At 36.7% G+C, this 15,442-nt stretch overlaps 1 long non-coding RNA gene across 1 annotated transcript in view; it reads left to right on the forward strand.

Annotated features, from left to right (window-relative positions):
- Nucleotides 1-13,127, forward strand: part of LOC309971060 — a 31,423-nt gene extending 18,296 nt beyond the window's left edge. The window contains exons 4-5 of the long non-coding RNA XR_014326716.1: nt 11,522-11,586; nt 12,794-13,127. This is a non-coding gene — a long non-coding RNA (uncharacterized lncRNA). The remainder of the gene's footprint in view (nt 1-11,521; nt 11,587-12,793) is intronic.
- The last annotated feature ends 2,315 nt before the right edge of the window (nt 13,128-15,442 follow it).

A 15,442-nucleotide genomic window follows, 5' to 3' on the forward strand; every position in this document is an offset into this window, starting at 1 on the left:
TATTCGTTTAAAGGCTAGTTTATTTCTTGCCTGTCATTATTCTATATTTTTTTATTTTAAATACTGTACATCACGTTAGTCACAAAAGTGTTAAGCAAATATTGACTGGATCATTATTCAGAATGATATTCTTATTTCACATAGGAAACCATTACTGACTAAATCTGTTCCAGAAGTTAGGGCATAAAAATATGGTCTCCCATCTAAAGTAATTCAGTGTAAAAGCTGACAATCTAATAGGGAGGGCAGGAGGCAAGGGAGGAAGGAGGTAAAGAAGGGAGGAAGGAAGGAAGGGTAGACAATTGCCATGCACAATGATAATTACCAAAATTCACATTGGTATGTGGCACTAAGGGACGTCAAGGAAGGGCACCCAATCTAGGGTGATTGTGAGTGTGTGTGAGTGTGTATGAGAGACCATTCTGGAGGAGGTCATCTGACCTGAATTTTGGAGGGTAAGTAGGAATTAGCCATAGGAAGAAGTAGGAGAGAGAACAATCCAGGGGAAGCAAAGAGGCAGGGAAAGGAGATGCTAGAAGAAAGTACTGAGAGATGAGGCTGGGAGGTAGGAAGGGGACAGGTGGTCACAAAAGACCTTGTATGGCAACTGAGCAGTTTGAATTTTACCCAGAATGTAATGGAGAAATATTGAGCGGTTTTAAGTAGTCTGTTTTACTTTAGAAAGCTCATTCTGGGAGTCATAGAGAAGCTGGACTGAAGGGATGGTGGGGAAGGAGGGCAGGCAGAAGAACAGAGACCAGTTGGGGGGCTGCTACAGCGAGTGAGGTGAGACATGAGGAGTGCCTGAACTCAGGCAGTGGTGTCTGCATGCAGAAGCGAAAAAGGATTCCAGGTATTAAGGAAGCAGAAATGACGGGATGCAGACTATTCAGAAAACATGGCCTTTTCTATTAATACTCTAAAAAACTGAAGCAAGTGTGATTTGTCAACTATCAAAGCGGTGCACATTCTCTACCTTCAAATTAATACTAATCCAATTCATGTTTTTGAAGTAGACAATTATCACTGTTAACAACCAGGGCATCTTTACCTTTGAGGAATGTTGAGAGCTGTTAAGCAGATAGCTTTCTGGGCTGCAGTGACTTAATGTGGCTTGAATCTTCACTTACTATTAAGTTTTCAGGTTAAAAAATTCAGTTGGCAGATATTTTTAAAATGTGGATAGATTAAAATCCTTTGTTAAATTAATTTACATTTCATGTGCTTTCTGATAAAATACAAAATGCAGTTTTTCTGTTTATCTACTCTGGGTAACAGAGTTGTCCCAAAGTGCCAGGTATCTAATAATCTCCATTTTGGTGAGATGTGGGGAAGCTTCTAAGTATCAGGTTGGCTTTGTTAGACAGAAAGTACTAGAGTTTCACAGGCTGCTCCTTCTGAGGGGTTTCTGAGATGCTCTTCTTTTTATTAAGGACAGACCTTGTTTGCTCTTTATTAAACTAATACTGGTAAGTCATATCCTCCATAGCACTGGGGAAACCAATTCTGTATCTTACACAAGAATTCCCATGACGTAGTTTATTAATATCTAGTAAATACATGTTAGGTTTAATCCTACCCTTGATTCTAAATATAGGGACGTTGGACTCTACCCTTGGAGAATAGAAATCTGTGCTTTATTTATCATGGAGAGGAAAACAAGAGGAAAACATTGACTTCCTCTCCTTGAAATCTTCTAACAGGTTTATTTGTTATTCAGAAGTGTGCAGTGTGCATAGAAAAATTGTCTTGATATAATAAGAGGAACATAGAAGATAAGAAACAGAGTGTTTTATTTTTTCCATCTAATCCCTCATATCAGACAGAGATAATTATAATGTTTGATGCTGTATTTGGACAGGATGAATTAAGTGTTTCTGGTGAGATCCAGTACAAGAGTCAGGCTGACACTTGTGGGAGAAGTTGAAGTAAGAAAACAGCATGATTATCTTACCAACCTGAAACATGGTCATTTTCTCACCCTGTTCCTGATTCTGACCAATTGCTGATCCTGGACTTAAGTAAATGCTATAAATCATATAGCATTTCCCGAAGTGCAAGACATTGGATGAAAATGTAATTGTTCTGGTGTCAAATTATATGAAGAAAACTGGCTGGACAAAGCCAAACAGATTTATTTACTGCAAAGTTTTTCAAAACCTTTCAATGCTGATATAACCACCATGAAAATAAGAACCAAAATGTTTTGAGTGCCTACTGTGTGTCAGGCACTATTTGAATTAACTTGCCTGAGTTAACTTGTTTAATATGACAGCTCTATGGTCAGATGGGTGCTAATATTATCCTCATTATCCACACGAGGAAACTGACACCAGAGAAGTTCTGAACTTGCCAAGTTTACACAGCTAGCAAGCCTCTCTTTGAGGGCAGAATCCAGTATATAGTATTTTACAAACTTAGTTGACCACATCCTTGGTCCATCCCTTTTACCTTTGTGACATCTATTGAAATTAATAGTCTATAGTATACAACTTTGGAAATGTAGCAGAGGAGACAGTATGGAGGAATGCTGGGAAGAGCAGAGGGAACTTTCATGTGTGTGTTCTTTGCCTTGGCAATTTGCACTGAACTGGACCAATACTTGTGTCAGTGATTTACATGAATATATCAACTACATGCAGAAGACTCAAAGGTACACGGGAAAGATCGATAGTGTGCTTTATGTTAGAATCAATATTCAAAATGATGTGAACCTTGAGCTTGTGAATACAAAGTGGATAGTTCCGCATGTAGTCTAAAAGATCAGTAAAAACAAAAGCCACTCTAAATCATTTGACTAAGAAGCAGCAGCATTTGTTAGCAGTGCAAGTGGTTTACATTTTTTTGTTTTTTGGTCCGTAAACTCAGTATAGGACAACAGTCTATAAAAAAATTGGATGCAAATTTTATGTTATAATGGCTGTTTGGGACTTCCCTGGTGGCACAGTGGTTAAGACTTGGCACTCCCAATGCAGGGGGCCTGGGTTTGATCCCTGGCCAGGGAACTAGATCCCACATGCATGCCACAACTAAGAGTTCATGTGCCACAACTAAGGAGCCCGTGTGCTGCAACTAAGGAGCTGGTGAGCTGCAACTAAGGAACCCACCTGCCACAACTAAGACCTGGCACAACCAAATAAATAAATATTAAAAAAAAATAATGACCGTTTAATATATCCAGACTAGGTAGTAGAGCAATGCTGTTCAGAAATTTTCCAGAACGTTGCACCCATGGGGTATTATATTAGAAAGGAAATGATGAGATACCTGAGTAGTGATCCCTAAACTTTCTCAGTTTGGAGAGTCTATTAAAAGTGATATTCCTCTTCCTTTACAAAATTAACATAGTCACAAAATCCTGCCTGTGAAATCAAGGGGTTCACAAACTAATGTGAAAACATCTTTAAAGTAAAGTAGCAATTATAAGGAGAAGAAGGGTAGAGGAAACCATGCCATTTGAAGAACATGTGAAAGAATTAGGAATGTTTAGATTGGAGAATAAAAGGTCTCAGGAGACCTCGGTTATAATGTGATAGACTTTACCAGTGCTTACCAATATCAAGTTTGCTTCTTCTCCTGGCACTCAGAAGATTGCATTTCCATGAGATTATTTCTGGCCAATGGGACATGACCAGAGAAGGGGTGTGTATTATTTCTGAGCTATGACACCTCATTACTGCTGTGAGATGCATCAGTGCTCTTTCCCCCTTCTATTTGCATTAAAGAAGCAACATATTCAAGATAGTGAGGTTAATATTGGGGAATTTTCCACCAGCTTGAGTCTCTTAGTAACTGTGCTAATGCATAGTATACATGCATTGTGAAATTAGTCTTGGTTGAGCTAAGCAGCTGGGGTTTTGGGGTTAATTTGCTTTTGCAGCATAATTTATCTTTTTCAGATGACTGCTTCCAATTTTTTTTCAGAAACAAGCTTATTGAGGCATAATTGATATATAAAGAACTGTAATGGAAATTTCAAGACACTAAAAAATAGAGATTGGCCCGACTATTTCATTGTTTTCATTTATATTGAATCTGTGCCCAGCAAAAAAATAGTTAATCGTATACTCTATTGTGCTCACTGCATGAGGGTGACACTCTTCACCTGGCTATCCTGTCCTGGGCCCCAAAGCTGGCATGGTCAATGGATGACTTACTGTGGGACCACTAACTACAGCTGGGCCTTTGCCAGCATTGGTCAATCAGTCATTCCAGGAGGGGTGGGAGTGGAAGGCACTGAAACCTTGAATTGCTTCTCTCTGGGCAGAAATTATGCCCATGTGGCCACATCTAAGCCCAATTCCCATTCATCATTTGGGACACTGAAATTAAAAGTAAAGCACACATTATATCTAAACAAAGGGGCTTGAAAGCATGAGATTTTCAGACATTCTGCCTTCCTCTCCCTAGTTTCATATATGTAGTCTACACACTGAGAAGGGGCACATACATCTTTGGGGCTTCTTAAAAACTCATAGATAATAATCTTAGTCTGGCTGCCATGAGAACAGAAAACAGTTACTTGCTACCAGATGATCTCAGGCCTCATGAAGAGGATTTTCCCATGATTCTCCACAATAATGAGGAATAACTTTCTAATAATTAGACCTAATGGAAAATTAAAAGAATCAGGTGTTTTCCCATAGCTAGAAATATTCAAACAGTGTTTATATGAAAGGAATCAGGCACCAGGTAGGGGATTAGACTCAGTGACCTCTAAATTACAGTCAAAAGCCTAGAGAGTGTGGTGGTTTTTGCCTAAATGTCTTCAGTTCCCTTTATTTTCTCAGGCACTTTTTCTCATGAGCAATAGACCATACATATTTTTATTTAATGCATTTAAATGAATATTTATGAATAATTTTTGAAGGCTTTATAAGATACTACTTTTTAATATAGGCTGTAAGTGTAAAAGTCCAAATTTTAAAGGTAACAACCACACTGGCTTATAACTAGACTATACAAAGATAGAGTAGAATTGAATGATTCAAGAAAGTGTCAGGTAGCACATAATGAGCAGCCTTTTTTAAGTAGTGAGAGTAAACACCAGTTCAAGGATCACAACATAAAATTTTTATGTCCAGAACACTAGTCTATGTCGCATAATATTCAGAAGACTAATTCCTCACTAATGACCTTAAGCATCAATGAGTAATTTTGCAGCTTATCCCACAATAACCTGGAGGAGTTGCTGCAGTCTTCTGCCTCTCCATTTTGTGGCTTGTTTTATTTGTCTTAAAATAAATGTGAATTCATAACCTCTAGAAAATGAATCTCACTCTATTGAATAGCATTCCCAAGGAAATGAGATTAGCATTACTGGATATTGTTACTGTCATTGTAATGACCTTTAGGGGAACTAATTCTTGTTTCAGGATCAAATATAATAAAACATACATCACTGCTTTCTGAAACAGTTTGTATCTTTGTTTCTGGTATGGCAAATACCTTTTGTGACACAACACTGAGTTCCTTTGTCTGGGCATGTAAATAATGTGTTCAAATAAGGAAAAACTTAACAGAGTTGGTTTATATGACTTTAAATTTTTCTGTGGTTTACATTTGGAAATGATTCCACGGGAATCAGGATATTATTTGCTGGTTGAAACAATGTAATTCTTGAGAAGCAATTAAGATATATTCTGACAGTGGGTATATTAGCTACTGCAGATGAAACATAAAAAGAGAATATTTTCATCAGGAAGGACAATGGTAATATAATGGTCAGAGGCACAGTTAACTGGCATTTTCTTGGTGTGTTCACTGTGAGTAAATTTTTAACCTTTCTCAGTGGAAGTTTCCTCATCAGTAAAATGGGGATACTTGTACCTTGCGTGTACTAATTATATGATTACATGAGGAAATATATAAATGCAAAACATGGAATAGATTGCCTAGTATATAGTAAGTGCTTGATAAATATTAGTCTATTGTTACTGTTATTATTGTTACTGTTAACTCTTATTGGGATTGAATGCTCTTGGTGTGGGCAACGAAGTAAGACTAGCATGGAGGAAGAGCTATGATGGTGGAAATTGTAGGAGATTGTGCACCAGCACCCTGGCTTCTAGTCCTTGTTTTTCTGCTAACAAACAGTGGTGGTCAGCAATCACTTATCTCTTTGAGTTAAAATTAAGATGCCTATTTGTATTTTGTTATATTTGTCTAGACTAAGGAATCCCCAGTTTTTTCTAGTTATAAATTTATTTCATTTTATGTGAGCAAGCATCGTGAATGTCAAAACATTTTAGTGCATGTATTTTATTAATTTAAATGTTGAAAACTACAAATAATGGCAATCAAGTGATTCACAGCTACAAGTAACTCTACTAGATCCACAGCCTCTCGCTGAGAACCAACTGTGTTGAGGGCCTTGTGAAGCAGAAGCAGAGTAGAATAGGCCCTATCCTCAAGGATGCCAGAGTTAGGATATGTAAAGTGATCCTCCAGCCATTCTTCTGTAATCTTATCCATTTATTTAAAAATACATGTTGGTGGGCTTCCCTGGTGGCGCAGTGGTTGAGAGTCCGCCTGCCGATGCAGGGGACACGGGTTCATGCCCCGGTCCGGGAGGATCCCACATGCCGTGGAGCGGCTGGGCCCATGAGCCATGGCCACTGGGCTTGCGTGTCCAGGGCCTGTGCTCCGTGGCGGGAGGGGCCACAGCAGTGAGAGGCCCGCATACCACAAAAAAAAAAAAACAAAAAAAAAACATGTTGGTTATAACTCTATCAGATCATGTATGAAAGGATGAAGGCCACACAACTATGTGAGTTTGAGTGTCAGTATCCTACCATCCACACCTATTTGTGGTCAGAGCAGTTTGGATGAAAATAAAGGAGAGCTAAGTGAAATAAATCAATATGCCAGAACTTCAGTATCAAATTATTATGCCAAATCAGAAAAGTAAATGGGTGGGTTTGTAAGAGTCACGTGAAAAAAACGAAGAGCCTTTTAGAACTAAAATTAGACAGAATTTATTGGATAGATGCCATGGTAAAGATTTTTTTTTTTAAATCTGGTCTTTAGGCTGGAAAAAAATTCACGTAATGGGCAAAGCCAACTATCCTGAATAGAACTAAACCCTGAAGAATTGTAGTACCTAAGCAACTGAGCTGTCTGATGCATTTCTCAGTCAAGGTAAAACTGCCGTTATTAACCACTGAAGAGTTCCTATTTTCAGAAATGGTCATAAAATTTACTTCTAAGGATTATGGATAAGTTTGCCTTTAGTACAAAGCATTTTTCATGAAATCTAGGCACTTGAATCTGTCAGGGCAAGTGTCCTGAAGGAGAAAGAAACTCAGTGGGTAAAGAGAAGTGAATCTAGTAGTTGATCCAGGGGCAGCTGTGATTCACATTCAAAAAGTTAGTTAACAATGAGCAGAAAGAGAGGAGCCCTTTCCACAGCACCAGTTAGGGTGGCAAGAGAGGATCATGCAGAGCGAATCCACCAGCTCTGTCAGGTTGAGATTTGCTTTCGTATCTTGCTTTTTTAAAAATATTTTTGATCATAGGGTCTGAGAATGCACTTGGCTGACCAGACATATCTGCTAATTATGATCCTTTCCCTTTCACTCAGCCTTTCAAGTCAAAAAGAGAGAGGGAGCAGGGAGACATAAATGAGCCTGGAGAAGGATGATGGGCTGGACTTTCAGACTGAAGGTAGCTGATGGCCTTTTGGTAGGAAACTCTGTTAGAGTATAGAAAGGGTCCTATAAAGCATTCAAAGGGAAAGTTAAATGACAAAAAATGTGTGTGAAGCTTTGATCCCTTCAATCCCAAATGTCCATAGTAATGGCTATGTACTAAAAAATGTCTCAAAGAAGAGCTGAGACATCTTCAGAAGGCTGTGGGACATCCTGTTCATTTACATACATATGCGCCTACATAACTTTAAAGAGTACATATTAATATGTAGAAATTAATAGGATATATAAATGCATAAAATTTTATAGTCTGCATAAACATTTACAAAATAACTATAAATACATAAAATGATTATTAATATAATAAAATTTACTGAATAAATTTATATAACACACATATAAATAAATAAATATATAAATTTGAATTTTTATGTAAAATCTTGTTTTAAAAAGCAGCATGTGGTAAATCCTCTGTTATTTTCTCTTTACAGTTGTGTGTTTTACTATTGCTTTTTTTCCTGGGTGAGGTAGCCTGGTACTTGGTATTTTCTCATTTGGACCTGGATAACTTGTTGCTGATCAACAATGAGAGGGATTGACTTGGATCAAAAGATAGAGTCCTCTTTCTTCCAGCAGATCATCTTGCCTCTCTCCCCAAACTAACCTTAACAACCCCCCAGTAAGATACGGTTTTGGAGGCCAAAATAAGGCAAATAATCGGATTGTTACTTTCTGCCACTATTCATTCTTTGGCTCTACATAGAAATAAAATCATGCTTTTCCTCACAAATGTGAAGAATTTCCGTTTGTAATGAATTGAAGTCCTTGAATTTCCTTTGTAATTTCAAGATAAAATTTATTCCAAATTGGATAACTTTGTTAGAGTTTTCTGGCATTGAATTTTTTATACTCATAATAATAAACTCATGGTTTTGAAACTCTATCTTCAGAAAGAAAAAGGAAGAAAACATTTGATGTTAAGTGTAAACAAATTCATGCTGATGAATCCCAATATTACCTTGAAGTTATGTTTCCTTGTGTATATTGAGTCTATGGTAGAGTCTCTATTTGAATGCTGCTCTCTTTAAATCCAGTCTTTTGCACAGCAGAGGAAACCATTGACAAAACGAAAACAACCTACTGAATGGGAGAAAATATTTGCAAATGATATGACTGATAAGGGATTAATATCCCACGTACATAAAGAGCTCATACAACTCAACATCAAAAAAACAAAAAACAACAAAATGAAAAATGGGCAGAAGAACTGAAAATACATTTTTCCAAAGAGGAAATGCAGATGGCTAACAGTTGCATGAAAAGTTGCTCAACATTGCTAATCATCAGGGAAATACAAATCAGAACCACAGTAAGATATCATCCAACTGTCAGAATGGCTATCATCAAAAAAGAACATAAATAACAAATGTTGGCGAGGATGTGGAAAAAAGGGAACCCTCTTACACTAATGGTGGGAATGTAAATTGGTGTAGCCATGGTGGAAAACAGTATGGAAGTTTCTCAAAAACTAAAAATAGAATTACCGTATGACCTAGCAGTTCCACTCCTGGCTGTACATCCAAAAAAAAAAACCAGCAAAAACACTAATTTGAAAAGATACATGCACCCCAACGTTCATAGTAGCATTATTTACCATTGTCAAGATATTGAAACAACCTAAGTGTCTATCAACAGATGAATGGATAAAGAATATGTGGTATATATACACAATGGAATACTACTCAGCCATAAAAAAGAATGGAATTTTGACATTTGCAGCAACATGGGTGGACTTGGAGGGCATTATGCTAATTGAAATAAGTCAGACAGAGAAAGACATACTGTATAATATCACTTATATGTGGAATCTAAAAAATACAGGAAACTAGTGAATACAACAAAAAAAGAAGCAGACTCACAGATAAAGAGAACAAACTAGTGGTTACCAGTGGGGAGGAGGGGAAGGACAGTATAGAGGTGGGGGAGTGGGAGGTACAAACTATTGGGTGTAACATAGGCTACAAGGATGTATTATACAACATGGGGAATATAGCTAATATTTTGTAATAACTGTAAATGGAGTGTAACTTTTAAAAATTGTATAAAAATTAATTAATTTAAAAAAAACACAAAAATGTCTGTTCCTCCTGGTGCTCCTGCTTCCTCCAAGTCAGCTTAGATCAAAGTTTCATGCTCGCATTCCCATTTCAAGGCCTGACTCTGTTGGAGGAGAGCCTGTAAGGGGGGGAAATTGACTGGATAGTATTAATAAATTCTCCAGAATTATGGCATTACTTCTGGGTTAATTCCTTATTGGGAGAACTTTGGAAGACATTTATTACAGTGCATGACTCTTTGAAGGTATTTTCCTTAGATATAAGTAGCCCTAAATAATTGTAATTGAATTGCTTTTCATTTTGCTTAGTACTGTAAGAACAAATATGCAAATGATTTTGAAGCATTTTGGAAGGTGATTTGAGACCCGCTGTTGGATCAGGCAACACTTGAGAAACACACAGTAGTAGAAAAATGTGTGCATGTAATAGATTGTTTGTGATATAATGAATTTTGGTTATTAGGTTAATACATATTTTAATATATGTTTCAATTAAGAAAATGTATATTATTTGAAGGGTGAGATTTTTGTCTGCAGCAGGTCTTATGAGGACTTAAAAATTACATGATGAATTCACAGATTTTTAAAAATTCAGCTTTAGCTTAAATTGAACTTAGGTTGAAAAAAGAAGGCAACTACTTGTGAATCTCTCCAGACATGAAGTAAGTGTTATTTCTAAAACAAATAATCACTCCAGGAAACTGTTAAGCCCGTGATCCTGGGAAAACCACAGGAGACAGTACAGAATAGGGAAAAGAACAGTGAACTAGGAATCAGCACTTGCTCTAGCAGGAACTAACTATATCCGTGACCTTGGACAAGTCACTTTACCAGTGTCAGGCTCATCTTCCTCATCTGTGAAGCAAGTGTGTTTGCAACAGTTTCTAAAGTCCCATTGAGCTGCATATACTGCGATTTGAATTGTATGTAGAATTAAGCACTTACCATCAGTAAGGATGTTTATTTTCTATTTCTTTCCTTAGATGTCCTTTAACAAAGGTAACTTTAAGTTGTTGAATTTAAATAGTACTGGTTTTTCTAAGAATCAGAACTTTTTCACGTGTTAACCCTTTTTTGTCACATCAGCACTTTGGAATATATGTATATTTCTACCAATTTATACATGTAGGAAAAGGTAATAGCTATCTGAATTACTGGCTTTACTGAGGTGTAACAGAGATATTAGAATAGAGGTTTCTTAATTACAGGCAAGCAATTACATTTCTTAATCTTGTGACTCTAAAAGGTAAATTAATGGGCTGAATTCTGTCTCCCTCTCAAAATTCAGAACTTGAAGCTCTCACCCTCAGTACCTTAGAATGTGACTGTGTTTGGAGATAGGGCCTTTAAAGAAAAGTTATTTAAATTCCTGTGCTTTTTCCTCCCTTCACATCATGAATGGAAATAAAAGTACCTCATAAATTTGTTGGGAGGATTAAATTAGATGCAGCACACATAGCATTTAGTATAGGCCTTGGCATATTTTTAGAAGTCAATATATATTAGCTATTCATAATACTATTATTGTTATATTAATTATTTTATTTGATCATGCAACTACTTTGAGTAATAGACAGATTGAGGGATGGCTGAAGTTTTCATGACCACACCTTTCATGTTACAGCAGAAGAAATTAAGGCTCTGAAATTACACCAAATCAAATTGAATGAGATCAAAGATCTGTTGTTTTCTTAAATATATTTTACTTTTATTTTGTAAATTAAATTAGCTTATTATAACTTCTGTTTATTTACAGCAGCAGTATGGTTATTGTTGGTGGAAGAGTCTGGAAAACCCTCCTCCTGTGGGCCTCGGTTCTTGGTAAGGACGCAAAGAAGAATCTGAGGTCTTACCCATTGCAAGAGAGTTTATTGAAGCTAAGGAGAGAACAGAGAGAACACGTCAAGAGAGAAGTGGGCCAGGCCAAGGAAGGCAGTGTCCCTTGAGTGCTGGAGTGTAGGGTTTTTAAGGCAAGATCGTTGATTGACAGTCTTGATTGACAGCTGTAGGTTATATAACAAGAGGCTCTGCTGCACATGTCCTACCCATAATTCAGTCTGTTATAATCAGATGTATATTCTACATAGAATATTTATGAACTTTTAATGAGCCTAATGGCCGCCAAAGGTTATCTATGGACATGGTAGCTTGAGGTGTGTGCATATGCCAGAGTGGGGAAAGTCCGTCCAGTCGGCAAGTGGGGGATTTTTCCGGTCCCCTGACCATTTTGGAGTACTGATGGGGGCGTGTTTGGGACGGGATTGGCAAATAGCTTGGCGGGTTTAGGTGGCTGTTGGACATTCAGCCTACAGGGCCCCCTCTCGTTACTCATGGCTAACTTCCTGCCTAACAGTTATGACTTAATTTTTTATCTATTTACTGAAATAATGGGGTGATGGATATTCAACACAGGTTGGTTGAGCTAAACTATGATTTTTTTCTTTTTTACACGTTTAAGATACTGTCCTCAGTATTAAAAAAAAACCTGTTCATTTGTAGTGATCTTTTATGACTCAAAGTATTTTTATTATACCTGAAAACTATAATTTTCTCCCCTTAAACATTTGAGTCTTAAAATTTCTTCAGGTTTAAAAATATTTAAGTCATTTTACAATTAACCTTTCTTGTCCCCCCTCCCATTCCAATTTGTAACAAAATGCACTGTGACAAAAAGGATTTACAGAACATTGCTATGTAGGAAAGCTTTTTAGGAATATGTTGTTAAGTGTCCTCAACATTAAATAAATGGTTTTAGTAACAAGGGTTGAATTAAGCAAAAACAAACAAAACAAAAACAAACAAAACAAACAAAACAAACAAAAACAAAAGGATTTTTCTCCTTAGCACTTGTTTAAACAGGAATTTCTATAAATTGGATAAATAATAACAATCTAATTATGTGACTTCTTTTAATTGATTAAGCATTTAACCATGTCATGCTGGGCTTTTTTAAAAAAGTCTTTTATAACTCATTTAAGTGTTTTTTGTCAGTCATCATTTCCTGAAGTGGTTCTTTGTTAATTCCTAGGATATAATTCAGGAAGCAGTGGGAAATTAGATTGGAGAAGAAAGTTTAGGCCACGGGATGAGGAGGAAGAAAGTGAAGGTAAGAATTTTGTTCTGTGGGCAGTGAAGAATCTTTGAAGATTTCTTAGTAGGAAAGTGATTTCTTATGAACTCTGCAAGATTAATTTGGCAAAGATATCTACAATCTATTAGACCATAAACTGAAGTTAGGAGTTTAATTGTCCTGGTAAGAGACAATGAGCATCTGAGCAATGATGCCTACATTGAGAATGGAGAGGAGAGAGGCGCAGATGAGAAATATCACTTAGGTTGATTAAATATACATGAAAAATATGGGAGAGGCAGAGTAAAATGTTACTTGGTTAGGGTAAAATATAATGTGTAAACTAGAAAAGGAGAAAGAAATATTCAGGAGCAATTTAAAGCACAAGAGAGTGATTTTTAATTTTAACTGTTAAATGAATTTGCATCAACAGATTCAGATGAATCATATTCCAGGATAATAGTAATAGCCATGAAATTTCAAGGAAGTAACAGAAGGACAGTTACCCTCTTCTCTTAGAATACCACCTTACCTTTACAAGCAGGATCCTGGGCAAAGACATTAAGGGCTCCAGTAGTCTTGGGTTGTCATAGTTGGTGTAGTCCTTCTGCCCTACAAGAGGGAGCTAGGTAAAGAGAGAGAGCCACAGGCTTCTCAGCTGCTCTTGTTTAGAGTAGAATTTCTGCAACACAAAGCTGGGTCTATGTCATAAACGTTTGTGGCCTCACCTTCCCAGGGAGGAACCATAACGGTAGACTGGGAGCTAGAGATGGAGGAACCATGTTCTTGGCTTCACCCTTAGGGACAGAGTTTCTTATAATTCCAAGCTGGAGAGAGGGAGAGGGAGTGGATTGTGGGTTAAATGTCACAGACTTTTGCAATTTCTACTGAGATTTAGTGGATTTTCTTGAATAAATATGTCTATGTGCCCTTAGGACAATTTACAGGCACTTTAGTTGCATGTGTTGTTTTAATACTTTTCGCTAGTTATGATTGTTTCACTGAGAGCTTCTCACACTGTCATTCCAAAGGTATCTCTTTAGTTGTCATTTGTTAATAGAGATGTTGGCAAGTGAAGTGTGCTTAGAAAAAGAGAAAGGATTGTGAATGGGTCTGAAAATCAGGCCATATCAGCAGTATCTCAGAGAACTAAAATACAGAAGAGAGATGCTAGGAAGCAGGGTCTTCATAGATTTAAAATGGTAAAGATAACTTTAATCTGTGTAACTCCACTGAGCAGAACTAAAACTAATACACAGAATTACTGGGAGGCAGATTTCATTAATTTTTGAAACAAGTTTAGTTGAGTGAAAAAGAAATGCAGCCAAATGTGTAGTACTGAGATCCCTTTTCCTGGAGATACGTGAACAAAGCTGAGACCTTTTAAAGGAATGCCAGAGGAGGTGTCTGCAATGATAGATGATCAGGCAAGATGAACATAGAAATGTTTACATTGCACAGAAGACAGTTGGAGGCTTCTATATTAATCAAGGTGAGAGATGATGCTGGTCTGAAGGGGACAGTAGCAGACAGAATGGAGAGAAGTGGACTAGCACCTAGCATTATGGTACATGCTATAGGGAAGGATGCAAGGATGTATGAGATTAATGACAGCCTGTTGTAGACTAAGAGTTCACTTGACACTGAGTTAGAAATTCTTTTTCCTTTATAGTCTAATGGGCCACAGTTGTGATTTAAGGGATGTTTAGGTACCCATAAATCTTGCATCTTCTCATCTTTGCTTAGATGTAGAATTGTTTCATTGGAGCTTGACTTCATGTATTTTCAACACATTTGAAAATGTGATCCTTCCTCTGACATATCAAGCAACAAAGATAAAAATAAAATGTTTACTAGCACGAAAGTTTTCAGATATTTTGACTTTATCTCTACACCAACTAACGGTAGAAGTTTCTAGAAGCAACAAGATGAACAGTAACACAAATGAAAACAAATAAAACAATGAATAAATGTTTATAAGCTGCAGACCCAGATCACAAGGTCAAGCATACTTTCATGCACTTTTAAAGTCAAGAATATAAATGAGGGCTATCTCCGCACTGAAGATCTCTAAGAAGAATTAAAAAACAGTAAAAGATCAGCAGTATAAATGGGGGAAAGTTTGAAATGTATAGTTTTAAAGCAGCAAGTAGGTAGAAACTCTAAAGGGAATTAGGATATAATAAGAAAAATTGGGGGCACTAGATGATCAATTTTGGTAATAATGAAAAGAATGCAAGAACCTCACAATTTAAATTGTGATTCTACAGATTGTGATTCACTAAACTTTGTTTTGTTTAGTAAAAACACAGTATTTGAAATGTACCTAATTAGGCAGAATGCTAGAAACTTTTTTTAAATGCTTGTGTTTTCCTGACACTTATACAAATATTTAATGTTTAATTAAAATGGTTAATTTCTCCCTTGGTTTAGGAGTAGACACACTTAAACTGCATTTAGATCAATAAGAGAAAATAGGATCTCTGTAAATATTTAAGGATAAGAAGCCAGTATTCTGTAATAGTTCTGTACTTAGGTGTTTGTAATCAGATTTACGGGATACTTACTATTATAAAATGTATTTCAGCAAGAAATTCTCAAGAAAGT

The sequence above is a fragment of the Leucopleurus acutus genome (assembly GCF_964270905.1).
Source record: "Leucopleurus acutus genome assembly, chromosome: 14".
NCBI lineage: Eukaryota > Metazoa > Chordata > Mammalia > Artiodactyla > Delphinidae > Leucopleurus > Leucopleurus acutus.